Below are 15,608 nucleotides of genomic sequence, written 5' to 3'. Positions count from 1 at the left end.
CGACCAAATCTCCTTCGCATATGTTATTTCATTCCAAGACCATGAATACTTAATCCCCATGATCTAGAATGAGATCTTACATAATTTTATACCAACCCTAAGGCCTAAACAAATTAGGTCGGCCACCTAAAAGATATTACAATAAGATCATTACATAAATCCATATTACAATGATATGCCATGTCGACTTAAGACCAAAGCAATAATAACCAATCCATTGAACATCTCGAAACATCCCGGTAGCGTGTAGAGTACACGTTAACATGATACCGGTCCATAACCTACATAGGCATCATACCTATTCTGGGTCCACCACGCCAAAGCAATGTCTTCAAGCTATTTGAAGCACAATCAAAAAACATATTCAACATCCTAAAATCCATGTAGAAGCCGTACCAACACCACTTGTGCATCGTGTCAAGATTCCTTAGTAGAAGCTTTGTCGGTTAAACCTTAAACCAATGCCGGTAAGGGTTTACAAGAGTGTACGATAGCATCTGATCACCAAGTCAATACCAACTGAGAAAAACATGCCTAAGGAACATATAACACATAAAATCAAACATACTCCATTGATCCAAACATGCCAGAAGTGTCCAACAGATAGTCTCTTCTGCCGGTAACACTAGATCTTCTACTAGTAACCAAAACCTGTCTGCCAGTAACCAACCATAACAGCTAGTTTTGACATCAATGACAAAACATCAATGCAACACATAATCAATTCATCCATAATACCAACAATCTCCCCCTTTGGCATTGATGACAACATTAGATGTAAAAAATATTTAAGTACCAAGAAATGCCAAACAAATCTCCCCCTTTGGAAGACAACCAACAATCTCCTAAATATTAATAACTCCCCCCCTATGAATGATATCCCTATAAAGTTCTAAAATTATTTTTCACATCACTATCTCTCCCCCTTTGACATTAATGCCAAAACCCTGACACAAATATCAAAGCAAGAATGTAATTCCCTGAATCACAAAGCTGACCACTCCTTTAGAAAGTTATAAATTATTGATATGTGCTTAGTCTTAGAGTGAAATACTAGAATCTTAGACATGTCAATAGTGACAAATTTATCATAGTAGATAACTATCAGCTCACTATAATTTACCCTGATATCCATCAACATTTGCTTCATCCACAAGACTTGAGTGCAATTAGTTGTTGCTGCAACATACTCGGCTTCTGCAGTAGATAAAGAAATGCATGATTGTTTTTTGCTGATCCATAAAACCAGTTTCTTTCCAAGAAAGAAAGCTCCACCAAAAGTTCTCTTCCTGTCATTAGTATCTCCTGCCCAATCTGAGTCAGTATATGCACATAAAGTGAAATCATCATTTTTAGAATACCTTAAGCCATATTTTGTTGTTCCTTGAAAATACCAGAATATCCTTTTTACTGCACATTCATGATTTTCTTTAGGATTACTTTGATATCTAGAAACAATACTTACTGCATTCATAATATCTAGTCTAGTCTGAGCTAGATATAACAAACCACCAATCATAAACTTATACCTTGTCAGATTTATCGGTGTAGAAGTATCCTTGATAGATAATTTCTCACTTGTCACCATTGGAGTACTTACTAGTTTGGAATTATCCATACCAAACTTCTTCAACAATTCCTTTAGATACTTAGTTTGACAGATAAAGATGCCTTTGTCAGTTTGAGTAATCTGCAAACCTAACCAAAATTTCATCTCACCAATCATGGACATTTGAAATTTATTCTTCATGTTGCTACCAAATTCCATGCACAATTTATCTTCTCCTCCAAAAATGAGATCATCAACAAATACTTCCATAATCAGAATATCATCATTAATAATTTTATAATATGAATTACTATCAGCATTGCCTTTAGTAAAATGAAGCTTCAAAAGATATTTATCCAACCTTGCATACCAAGCTCTAGGAGCTTGTTTCAATCCCTATAAAGATTTATTCAATCTACAAACCATATCTTTATCATCTGTTAGTTAAAATCCATCAATTTGCTCAATTTATATTTCCTCTTCAAGTTCACCATTCAAAAATGCACATTTAACATCCATTTGATAAACCTTATAGTTCTTATAAGCTGCATAGGCAAGAAATAGTCTAACAGCTTCAATTCTAGATACAGGTGCAAATGTTTCACTATAATCAATTCCTTCCATTTGATAATATCTTTTACAAACCAATCTAGCTTTGTTTCTTACAACTTGACCATCCTCATTCAGTTTATTTCTAAAAACCCATTTAGTTCCAATAACATTCTTATTTTTAGGTCGGGGAACTAAAGTCCAAGTTTCATTCTTCTCTATCTGATCTAATTCATGTTCTGTAGCGTTTAACTAATGTTTATCCGTACAAGATTCAATAACAGATGTTGGTTCAATGAGAGAAAATAAGACGTACCTCTTCATTTTCCAGTCTTCTTCTTGTCATAACTCCCTTGTTCTTGTCTCCAATGGTTTGATATTCAAAATGATTTTATCTTACATACCTTGGTGTCTTCTAAACTTTAGGTTCACTGCTTTGATTATCAGTCACAATTGAATTTTCTGATTGTGTCAGTGTAACTTTCTGAGTTTCCTATACCAGTTGAGGCATTTCTGGTTCAACTATGATCATTTCCACTGTCGATTCCCTGTCATATGATATAGATTGATTTCTGTATTTCTCATCCACTTTCACATTAGCACTCTCCACAATTTTCTATAATCTTTTGTTATAACATCTATATGCTTTGCTTTGAATTGAATAACCAAGAAATATCACTTTATCACATCTAGGATCAAACTTTCCAATTGAATCATCTCTTTTGATATAGCATTTACTTTCAAAAATTCTGAAATATTTAACAGTAGGTGTATGTCCAAACCCTAATTCATAAGGGGTCTTACCAGTTTCACCTTTGATGTGAACTCTTTTGAATGTGTAGACTATTGTACTCACTGCTTCTCTCCTGTAGATATGAGGCAATTTGGCTTCAATCATCATAGATCTTGCTCCATCCAAAATGGTTCTATTCTTTCTTTCCACTACTCCATTCTTCTGAGGATTTCGAGGTGCAGATAACTATCTCCTAATTCCATTTGTCTCACAATAATTGTTAAATTCATAAGAAGTGAACTCACCGCCTTGATCTGATATTAGACATTTTATTTTCAATCTAGTTTTTGTTTCAATGTTTCCTTTAAAGGTCTTGAATTTCTCAAAGGCTTCAAACTTCTCCCTAAGAAAAGTCACCCACATCATTCTAGAATAGTCATCAATAATCAACGTGAAATGCCTATCACCTTGAAAGCTTCTAGTCCTTGTTGGACCACATAAGTCAGTGTGAATCAACTCAAGAACATTAATAGATTTATCATGTATGCTCTTAAAAGAAGTTGTAACTTGCTTTCCAAATTTTCATTCCTTACATACCAGTTTATGAGGCTTCAAAATCTTAGGTATATCTCTAACTGCCTTAGTTGAACTGATCTTAACAACACAATCAAAATTAACATGACACAACCTCTTATGCCATAACCAACTCTCATCAATATAAGCAATTAAACATGTCTTATTACTGCTGTTCAAGTGAAAGATATTTATTACCTCTAGTTTGAATACTGATTTCAATCTCCAAACTAGTCTTGTTAATTATTTTGCATTTTCCATCTTTAAACTAAAGTTGGAATCCCTTGTCCTGCAATTGACCAACACTTAAAAGATTATTCTCTAAACCTTCTACATAATAGACATTATTAGTATTATGCTTACCATCCAGAGAAATAGTACCTCTACCTTTGATCATACATGCTTTGTCATCTCCAAATCTGACTTGACTGCCATCGTATTCTTGCAAGGACATAAATTTCCCTTTATCTCCAGTCATTTGATGTGAGCATCCACTATTAATTATCCATTCATCCTTATCTTCAAATGTTGCTGCCAGGGATTTTTCTTCATTCATGATAGTCAGTTCAAGTTCATCTTCCTTTAAAGCATAGAACACCCATTCCTTTCTATTCTCAGATCCACTAGTAGAGTCATCACTTACTCCTTCCTCATCCACTATGTAGCATTGTTTACTCTTCTTCAATCTATATATGTTCTGGTTATGCTTAAATGATTTCTTAACTCTTTCCTCAAATCTTGCATTTCTTTTAGGACATCTAGATGCAAAATGACCAATCTTATTACATGTAAAACATTTAAAAGGTTTTTTTCCTTCATACTTACTTCCTGCCGGTCCTTTAGGTACTCTTCTAGCAAATAATGCTTTGAGTTGCTCAAATTATTCATCTTCTTTCCTCATGTCTTCCAATTCTTTTGCATATAGGACTTTCCAATCACTTTTGTTGGTAGATGATGATGATGATCATACATGAAAAGAAGGTTCAGACTTTACATCTCCAAAAGATCCAAATTCTTCAAGCTCAAAAGCAGATAATTTCCCAATCAAAATGTCTTTGTTAATTGATGAGTTAGCCATTGTTCTCAGGTCATTAATTATAGTTCCCTTCATCTTGTAAGCCAGTGGAAGGGCTCTCAATACTTTGGAAACTCTTTCATCTTCGCTCAAAAATCCTCCATAACATTGAATTCCCACAACAATTCTTTCATTATCTTCCATCTTTAAGTTTTTATATCTTACCTAGTAACCATCAAGTTTAGCAATTTTGACAGTAGGATCACCTTCATTCAGAGTTTTCAATTTGTCCTACATAACAGTAGTCAATGATTTATCACTCAATGCCTTGATCTATTGATCAGTAAGTGCACACAAGAGAGCTTCTTTAGCTCTGCAATTATTTTCAATATTCTTTTCCAAGTATGCAGGAGCAGGACAGCCAAATGCCAGATCATAAGGTGTGTATCCTTTCTCAGTGATCTCCCAAATATCCTTGCAAAGAAATATAAGATGAGTCTCCATTCCAATTTTTCATATCCCATAATTTGTTCCATCAAGCTTAGGGATTTCTCTTCTGAAAATATTTACCGATGGATTTTGTAAGGCCTTCCCCAAACCAAGCTTTGATTACCTTAGTTGACCATGTTTGACCTATTAATAAATGCTTTATAATTCAATAGAATGGACTATGTTAGACAGATAGATTGGTGAGAAAGGTAATTGAACCAAGTTATAGAGTTATTGCACCTTGTGGTGTACATTTTGATAAGTTATGAATTTGAAATCCTAAAAGATCCATTGATTGGATAATCTTGATTTAATGTATGTCAGCTATGTCTAGATGTAGAATGTATATGATTTCATGATTTGATAACATTGATGAATGTGGATGCTTCATTTATATGCTTTACGATAAAGAACTCTATATGACTCTAGAATAGGATAAATTGGAGATGAGGTATGTCATTATTGGATCTGCAGGACTTTATTGTGGTGATAGAATTAAGATGTATGTTTTAGGTGTGAACCAAAATTATGAGAATTGTGATAAGTGCTTATGTGGATTTAATTGGATATGAGATATATTGAATTGTTCAAATGTAAATTGTATGCGAAGTGTTTGATGTGTATTCTAATTCATGTGTTTAATATTATACGAGGTTATTGGAAGTTACTAATGTGTATTTGAGTGGCGCAGGAAAAGATATTCATGTGACCATGGAAATATTACGCAGAACCAAACCTAGACCTGTGTATGTTCGTAAAGCCAGGGTTTGTCTATTTGGAGAGACATCACCCTGTTTGTGTTGTATTCTATTCGTAATAGTAAATGATGCATGTGTGTTAAGTGTTATTTAATTGATTTTTGTAAAATCCACAAGAGACACGATTTCATGTATAAATTTGTAAAAGTATTTTCTTTGTGTCACTTGACACATGTGTGGATTTATGTTTGAATTTTTTAAATTTGTCTCTTGGAGGGAATTGAATAACTATAGCTTTTTCAATTAAGGTAATGTGATCCCATAAATGCCTTGGGTAAAGAATCTTTGGGTTGGTCAACATAGGTTTGACGCGAAAATAAACCTCAGAGGGGTTAGAAAAGGGTTAAATAGACACCTAAGGGTAGTTTGATAGGGTTTCCTAAAGACCATAAGGTATACCTAAGGGTTAGGGGTAATTTTAGGCAAGTTTCTACTCCCATGTGACCTTTTAGACACCCAAAAAAGTGACTTTTCTAAGTTGTGCGAAAATTGAAATTAGAAGGCTTGAACTGAGTTGTAAACCTTCCCTTTCGAATGAGAGTTCCCTTTCCCATTTTACCTTACTTTCCGTTTTAGATTTAGAAACTTGAGGGAACTCACACTAGTGCCTTCTTAAGCAAGAAAGAGAGATTTTGGGGGTAATCACCCACTCTCCATTTTTGGAGATAAAAAGATTTTGTAAAGAAAAAGGGATAGAATTTGGTTTGAGAATTTTGGCTAAGGGCGGAAAGAGAAGAACTGTGGAATTGGGCTGCTCATCCTCAACAAAACTAGCATACTTTGGGAAGTTTAAGGTTGGTTGTATTTTTCTTATAATGATTTTCTTACTGCATTGTGTTTTGAAAGTAATGGTTGTGTAAAAGACTAGTTTCAATGCATGTTCTCTTGGAAACTTATTTGGCATTTTATGTTTATACATTGTATATATTTTTGGGAGTAATCAAGGCCACCTACTCTTGGGAGAGAGGAGGATCTTGTGGGTGGTAGAAGTGATAGCCCTCGAGTGAGAGACTCTCGTTATGAGAGCGATCACAATGGAATTTATGTGACCCTTGCTACATGGCTTGTTTATGCATTGGGGGTCATAAGGAGGGAAATAAGGCATGAATGCCTTGGGGGGCATAAGGAATAAGGGGTTGATTATGTTATACTTGATGTATTTTGTTGCCATGAGGTGGCCATATGTTTTGGTTTGCCATGAGGTGGCTATTTGTTTTACCATACTTGCAGTCTCCTCAGGGTACTTGGTCCACTACCACCCTTGAAAAGACATAACAAATGTGTGGTGCAGTGTAGCCTGGGTTGGGATTGTGTTTGCATGTGTGTTACCTATCTAGGGCTTGGTTTTCCGAGCTTGGGGGTGGCTACTAGTTAGCTTAGGCTGGGAGGTGAGCACTCCATGGTCATATACTTGATCTCATTTGCAGGTTGTTGAAAGAAAGGGATTAGGATGAGTGGAAAATTTGATGGAGTTATTTGTTGCAGAATCCATTTGGAAATATGTTGCTATTCTGTTTTAAAATGCCCTCATTTTAAAAGTTGAGTGACCTATTGTAAAATGACTATAGTGTCTTTTAAAGTAATACCTAGAAATGTAATAGTTTATTTGTTATATTGGGAAAGATGAAATGAATAAATCTGGATTAGTTTTCTAAAGTTGTGTTTCTGAATTTAATAATTGTTGAAGATATTAATAATGTGGGAAAGCAACTAAATTTATTTTACCCTTTATGCAAGTGAAATTAATCTAGGAAATAAAGAAAGAATTTAATGATTGTATGCATGTTGCTTGAATAAAAATAATGCAGTTTATTTTCCTAATTGCATGATTTTAGTTTAAGGGTTCTAGATAATTATAGTTGCAGAAAATAAAATCACATATAGAATTGCAGAAATAAAATCTAAAGGTAGTTATAATTATTTCCATAGTTTTAATTTGATACATTTTGGATTTATTAAGTTGCTGTTAAATTTATTGATTTCTGGAATTTACTTAGTTGCAGAAATTAAAAAAAATAAAAAAATAAAAATAGAGTAAATAGTTATTTGATTTAAATCATTCCTTAGTTCAATAGTTGTTGTTTCAAGTTTATTCTGTTAATTGCCTTGTTGCAGAAAGTAAATCTAAAGTGAAATGGCCTATCTAATTTAAATAATATCCTATTTCTATAGTTGCTGGATAGTCTATTTAATTCTGTGAGTTAAATATTTGTAGAAAATAAAATTTACAGAAACTAGTCCATCTCAGAGTCTAATAGGAAGTAACTTAGAATATAGAAAATATATGCATAAATTCAAATTAGATGACTTAAGCTATTTAAAAAAAAAAAGTGTTTCAAATGAAATATCAACATTTGATTTCTTTACCCTAAATTTATTATGCAAATATATATATATATATACTTTATTTGGTTTCACCTTTAATTTGTACCTAGTATATATATATATATTTTTATGCATAATATATTTCTATTAAAATAAAATATAATAATAATAAATAAAAAATATATAAAAAAAGGGGGTCTTGGGGGTGGGCCGAACCCCACTATGTATTCACACATTGGGCGGCGCTTACGGCACCACCACTGTGTGAGCACACAGTGGGTGGTGCCCTCTGCTCCACCACTGTGTGAACACACAGTGGGCTACGCTCGCGACACTGCCACTGTGTGGGCACATAGTGAGAGACGCCCATGACACCGCCACTGTGTGGTCACACAATATGCGGCGCCGGCCGGGAGAACCCGCCACCCCCCTCTCTTACGACAACGCCACTGTGTGGTCACACAGTGGGCGGCGCCAGCCGGGGGAACCCCCCCCCCCCCCCCCGCCCCCCACTTCTCTTTTGGAAATAATGCCTCTACCTGCCTAGATGCTTGGCCGCCGCTCCAGGGTTTGGCCCTCCTCCGCCCTACTCATCATAGCAAAATAAAATAAAATACAAAACCCTAGCTCGGGCAGGGCTAGGGATAGAATAGATAAGAATATAGAAATAATAAAATAAGAGGTACTATATAGTATTTGTTTTAGGTTAGGGTTGCTGGAAGAGTTTGGAAATATGAGGTAAATAATACAAGTATTAAAATATATAGCTACATATATATATATATATATATATATATATATATATATATATATATATATATATATATATATATATATATATATATATATATATATGTAATATTTATAAATGGAGTTGGACATTATAAGAGGATAAAATAGATTTAGATTTAATATTTATTTAAGCGATATAATTTATATATGTTTTATTTTAACATATGGTTTTAATTAAGGTAGAAATTGAAATGTTTAAATTTAAAATTCTTATGAAGGTTAACTTTGAAGAAATTTTATAATAAATTGCTTTATTATAGGTCCACCTAAATATAGGCGTTAGATGAGATAATCTTTCTAGAACGAATTTTCATTATAATTATGATTGACCCTTTAATCAAATTAGGTTGTTCATATGTTAATTATCGTTAAAATATAACATGGACTTCTATATAACTAAGTGTCAGAACTAATTTAATTAGTTCTTAGGATAAGTCAATTAGCTATTGGAGATTAAATTTTACATGCGTAAATTAATTGACTTAATTAGTTCATTTATTAAAATCAATGAGACGACGAAACTAATCAAATAAAATTCCGCATCTAATTGCTACCTATTTTGATTACTCAAGTTAGTAGATAAAGTCAACTCCTAACATAGTTAAGACAAAAACTTGCTTGTGCATTTCATATTAGTGAATTTAATGTTATTAGGGTATTATTTTTAAAAAAAAATTATTCCGAACTTGCCCTAAATTTTGGGCATGACGTTTTGGTATCAGAGCCCTATGTTCAAACAGTGGTGAACATGGGCTACATTCATAACTTAGTTGAAAGCAAACTATGGCTTGAAGTATAACACCTAGGTGGAAAACTTGCGAAAGTAACAAAGTGAAACATAAGTAAAAAATAAAAAAAATAAAAAAATTCTTGCAAATCAATAGATCAACATAAAGCAATTCAAGGGGTTCCAAGGGGCACTAAAAGCCCTGAAATTTGAAATTATTAGTCATAAGGTTTATGGCATAATAAAACCCCAAAGGCTGCGAAATATTCAACTATTTGTTCATAGGAAACAATTTCGGTGTTATTAATGGAATTTGGTTCTTTAGTACGTATGAGGTTACCATTCAATTTGAACCTAAACGCAATGATTTCCCTAATAAAAGCAATATGAGGAGTTAATTCTTCAATAAAATACCTCAAATGGTAAACTAACAGGATGCCATCAATCGAGATATGTACTTGACATGGCAAGTCAAGCAAGATAGTTAGACCTAAGATGAAGGCACCATAAAAAAGATAAATAAGATAAATAAGAATCGAGATAGTTCAAAATAAAATTTTAAGCTATGTGAAATTATGGTGGTTAAAAAGAGCAAGGCCACCATTGGAGACAACAAGGAAGGAGAGTTAAGAGGTACTCTTGCGAATATTCGAAAGAAGCATTAACCTATCCAAATGACTAGGTACCTTAAGAAAGTGGTCATGATAAATTTCTTATTAAGAGCATTTGTTAGATAATGATTGTAGCAATATAGTGGAGCTAGAGTTGGATAATCCTGCAGATAAGAACTAAACTAATGTATGGCAATCCCCTTGATCAGAAAACCCTAGTAATACTATATGTGAGTTAAATAAGGAGAAAGGAGGCATGAACTTCTTGGGTAAAAACACGTATTTACAATAAACCCTAAGTTCATCCATGGTTATATAATTGGGGAACAAGCAAGTAAAACCTCAACTAGTTCCTTTATGAGAAGATAATCTTGAAGAAAGCAAATAATGGAAGAGAGAGTAGAGTTGATTTAGGAATCATACAAAGAATCTTCATTGAAGAGCAAGGAGTGTAACAGAATTAGGATCTTATAATCTAGGAATAAGTAACTAATATTCGTTCAGAAAACTAAGAAGAAAAGTGCAACCCAATCATGATTAGTCGCTAGGTACTAGACAAAATGTATCACAATTTAACAACTAGGCACCATCGAGGAAGTTTTGCAAATTATGGCACTCAAATGTAAAGGTACGCGAAACACATTAAGTATGGATGGAGTAGCATGCAGATAGAAATGGCTTATGGAAAGATTGTATAACAATTATATAATACTAAAGTTTTAATGAGAATTAGTGGGCAATATAAAATATTTTATGAGAACATTGACAAGGAACCGAATTAGGTGGTTAGCAAGGGGAGAACTAGGGAGGTTACGGGAGTCTTAAGACATTGGTAATTATTGGACATCCTTATATTATACCGTAAATGGGTAGCTGGATATTAGGATGGTAAGATGGTTTATTTAGAGTGAAGAGATCAAAGGTGTGATATGCCGGTTTTGGCTAGTAAGTAAATATAAATAAGTAATATGGAATGAGACAACTTCCCTCTTTACTAAATTTTAATTAAAAGGATGGGTGTTGGTCAATTTTCGAGTGCACACCCCCTGATTTCATAGTTGCATAAGTGAAGTGAGAGAGAATAAGTCCACTCTCCGAGTTGTTTGAATTATGTCATGAAATGTGTGGGTAGAAATTGTTGTCAACCATTATTGACCTTACTTGACAATAATTCCACCCCAAATGGCTCTTAACCATAAGTGTTAGTAATTTTTGGCAACAAGCTTCTACCTAAGGAAGGCAAGTGAATATTAGTGGTGAAAACATAAGGAGTTGGCATAAGATGCTAAGAAAAACAAATGATGTCCCTAGTAAAATTATATGATTCCATTATATAAATCCTCAGTATTTCTAAGTAAACAAGTGTCAATTTTGTACCGAACTATCAACCAAGTGTGTAAGACATGAAAGTGTCGATACTTGAGCTGCCACGTATCATTGAATCAAGGTTTAGCATATTAAGATGATTAATAGAAGCCATAATAAATTAAGTTATTAAGGAAGGATGCATTAACATGAGGGAGGAAACTGGATATTTATTAAATAATGGATATTGAACCAAGTAACTATATAAAATGTCTATTTAGTAGAAGATGGCCTAATTAAGTACTATTAAATGCAACTATAATGAAAGAGACTTTTGAGTGAAATTATAATTGCCCTTATTAAATTTATTCGATCCACTTGAGAATAGGAGTTATCATATTTGTTACGTTAGTAATTTTCTTAATCCTATTGCCTAGGAGTTTTATCAAGACCTAAGGTTTCGTTGGATCAGCTTGTTAAGCTTTAACTTCTAATTAAGCATAGATTGTGTATAATTAAGTGTTCAAAAGGATTAGTGCAAGAGGAATGGACAAAGAATGGTAGAGTTAGTGCAAAACACCTGTTAGAATATGATTAAGGATGTTAATAACCCTGAATAGATAGTGGATTATATCGGAAAGTGTTGCTTGAAATAGTAAGCACATGAAGGTTAAAATAGAACATGATCTATAAAAAAATGAATGCGGTCTCGTGTATAAGAATGTATCTCATAAATCGATAAAGGATTTTAAAGAATCTAAAATCTCAAGAGTGTAATAATCACTTCCTAACACACTCCGGACATGTGATCTTGGGTGATGTGCTGCGGTTACTCCCTATAGCATGGCTAGAATGGTCATCTTGTTTCGAGTTTGATTCAACATTAATTTTGATTTTCTTTGAAAAGTATATTGTGACATTGGGGCTAGAACTTTCTTTTTATTTATTTTGTTTATGAAGAGAGGACCACTAAATTTATGTTTCTTTTTATATGAACTATGGCACTTGCCATGTTTCTAGTTTTAATATTTTTCAATTGCCGACATTTTTCATCTTTTTATTGGACTTGGCAGAAGTAACTTGTATTTTTGAAAAGTGTCAAGTGGTCATTTTGATGGTTGATATAACTAGCCCTAGTGATGTGATTTGTGTAATATCTATCATGTTCGTGGAACCACTAATAGCATGTCAAGGGACAATACCGCAAGGAGTGAAATTAGGCACACGAATTAACAAAGAATGCGTTTTACCAAATTAAGATAAAGGAAGGAATACCCTCCTAAGTAAAATTAATTGCGAGTAATCTGAAAGAGAAAATTTATAACAATAGTGTGACCTAGACCTAATGAATTGCGAAAGTAATGATTGTCGACTGGTAAATTTGGCATGGGTATGGAGATGATTGCGTGGATGATATCTAAAATAAGTTTTAATAACTTCCATCACTTCCTTGGAATGGGATTGTTGTGTACCTTAATGTTTGGAAATGGCGAATGATGCTCCCTATAAAGCTTAAACCTTGGAGCCTAGAAATATAAAAACATTTTAATCCCTAGTGGTAGAAAACTACCCTATATAAGGGGGGAATTGAAGAACCTAAATTTTCTTTTGCCTTGCCACCTAAGAAAGTTGGAAGAAATTATGCACCTAGGACGATTTTGCGAATATTATATTAACACCCTAATGAGGTGCCTCGAAAGTAGAATAAGTAGGTTCGTTGTGGTTTAGTGTGATGTCAATTTTCTTAAGTAACATGCATGGACGAGAATACAGTAGGATAAACATGCTTTTAAACAAATCCTAAACAAAGTAGAACTCCTAGAAAATTCAATATGTGTGACCTTGATTTGGAGGGTGCAATAATGTAAGTTGTTGAAAGATAGAACATTGTAAAACCCCTACCTAAGAATCGAAGGGAAACGTAATAAAAAAAAAATACGAAGAATTTAACCTTGTGAAGATAGTAAGTTAATTACAATAATAAGTTGATTTTGGTATTTCATCCTTCTAGTAGGCAAGGTAAGAGTTTGAGTAACTTATGGAAATGGAGCAAAATGTTATGTCCCTACTTTGAAATTCTACTCATGTGACTTCCAGGAGTAAGTCGAACTCTAGGGGAGGAGGATGTAAGGCCTTCCCCAAACCAAGCTTTGATTAACTTAGTTGACCATGTTTGACCTATTAATAAATGCTTTATAATTCAATAGAATGGACTGTGTTAGACAGATAGATTGGTGAGAAAGGTAATTGAACCAAGTTATAGAGTTATTGCACCTTGTGGTGTACATTTTGATATGTTATGAATTTGAAATCCTAAAAGATCCATTGATTGGATAATCTTGATTTAACATATGTCAGCTATGTCTCGATGTAGAACGTATATGATTTCGTGATTTGATAACATTGATGAATGTGGATGCTTCATTTATATGCTTTATGATAAAGAACTCTATATGACTCTAGAATAGGATAAATTGGAGATTAGGTATGTCATTATTGGATCTGTAGGACATTATTGTGGTGATAGAATTAAGATGTATGTTTTAGGTGTGAACCAAAATTATGAGAATTGTGATAAGTGCTTATGTGGATTTAATTGGATGTGAGATATATTGAATTGTTCAAATGTAAATTGTATGCGAAGTGTTTGATGTGTTTCTAATTCATGTGTTTAATATTATACGAGGTTATTGGAAATTACTAATGTGTATTTGAGTGGTGCAGGAAAAGATATTCATGTGACCATGGAAATATTATGGAGAACCAAACCTAGACCTGTGTATGTTCGTAAAGCCAGGGTTTGTCTATTTGGAGAGACAACACCCCATTTGTGTTGTATTTTATTCATAATAGTAAATGATGCATTTGTGTTAAGTGTTATTTAATTGATTTTTGTAAAATCCACAAGAGACACGATTTCATGTATAAATTTGTAAAAGTATTTTCTTTGTGTCACTTGACACATGTGTGGATTTATGTTTGAATTTTTTAAATTTGTCTCTTGGAGGGAATTGAATAACTATAGCTTTTTCAATTAAGGTAATGTGATCCCATAAATGCCTTGGGTAAAGAATCTTTGGGTTGGTCAACATAGGTTTGACTCGAAAATAAACTTCAGAGGGGTTAGAAAAGGGTTAAATAGACACCTAAGGGTAGTTTGATAGGGTTTCCTAAAGCCCATAAGGTATACCTAAGGGTTAGGAGTAATTTTAGGCAAGTTTCTACTCCCATGTGACCTTTTAGACACCCAAAAAAGTGACTTTTCTAAGTTGTGCGAAAATGGAAATTAGAAGACTTGAGCTGAGTTGTAAACCTTCCCTTTGGAATGAGAGTTCCCTTTCCCATCTTACCTTACTTTCCGTTTCAGATTTAGAAACTTGAGGGAACTTGCACTAGTGCCTTCTTAAGCAAGAAAGAGAGATTTTGGGGGTAATCACCCACTCTCCATTTTTGGAGACAAAAGAATTTTGTAAAGAAAAAAAGATAGAATTTGGTTTGAGAATTTTGGCTAAGGGTAGAAAGAGAAGAACCGTGGAATTGGGCTACTCATCCTTAGCAAAACTAGCATACTTTGGGCAGTTTAAGGTTGGTTGTATTTTTCTTATAATGATTTTCTTACTGCATTGTGTTTTGAAAGTAATGGTTGTGTAAAAGACTAGTTTCCGTGCATGTTCTCTTGGAAACTTATTTGGCATTTTATGTTTATACATTGTATATGTTTTTGGGAGTAATCAAGACCACCTACTCTTGGGAGAGAGGAGGATCTTGTGGGTGGTAGAAGTGATAGCCCTCGAGTGAGAGACTCTCATTATGAGAGCGATCACAAGGGAATTTATGTGACCCTTGTTGCATGGCTTGTTTATGCATTGGGGGTCATAAGGAGGGAAATAAGGCATGAATGCCTTGGGGGGCATAAGGAATAAGGGGTTGATTATGTTATACTTGATGTATTTTGTTGCCATGAGGTGGCCATATGTTTTGGTTTGCCATGAGGTGGCTATTTGTTTTACCATACTTGCAGTCTCCTCAGGGTACTTGGTCCACTACCACCCTTGAAAAGACATCACAAATGTGTGCTGCAGTGTGGCCTGGGTTGGGATTGTGTTTGAGATTGTGTTTTCCCTTGTCTTTTGTGTTTGCATGTGTGTTACCTGTCTAGGGCTTGGTTCTCTGAGCTTGGGG

The sequence above is a fragment of the Cryptomeria japonica genome, chromosome 4 (assembly GCF_030272615.1).
Source record: "Cryptomeria japonica chromosome 4, Sugi_1.0, whole genome shotgun sequence".
In the NCBI taxonomy this organism is placed as follows: Eukaryota; Viridiplantae; Streptophyta; class Pinopsida; order Cupressales; family Cupressaceae; genus Cryptomeria; species Cryptomeria japonica.
Note: the sequence above shows the minus strand (reverse complement) of the source record.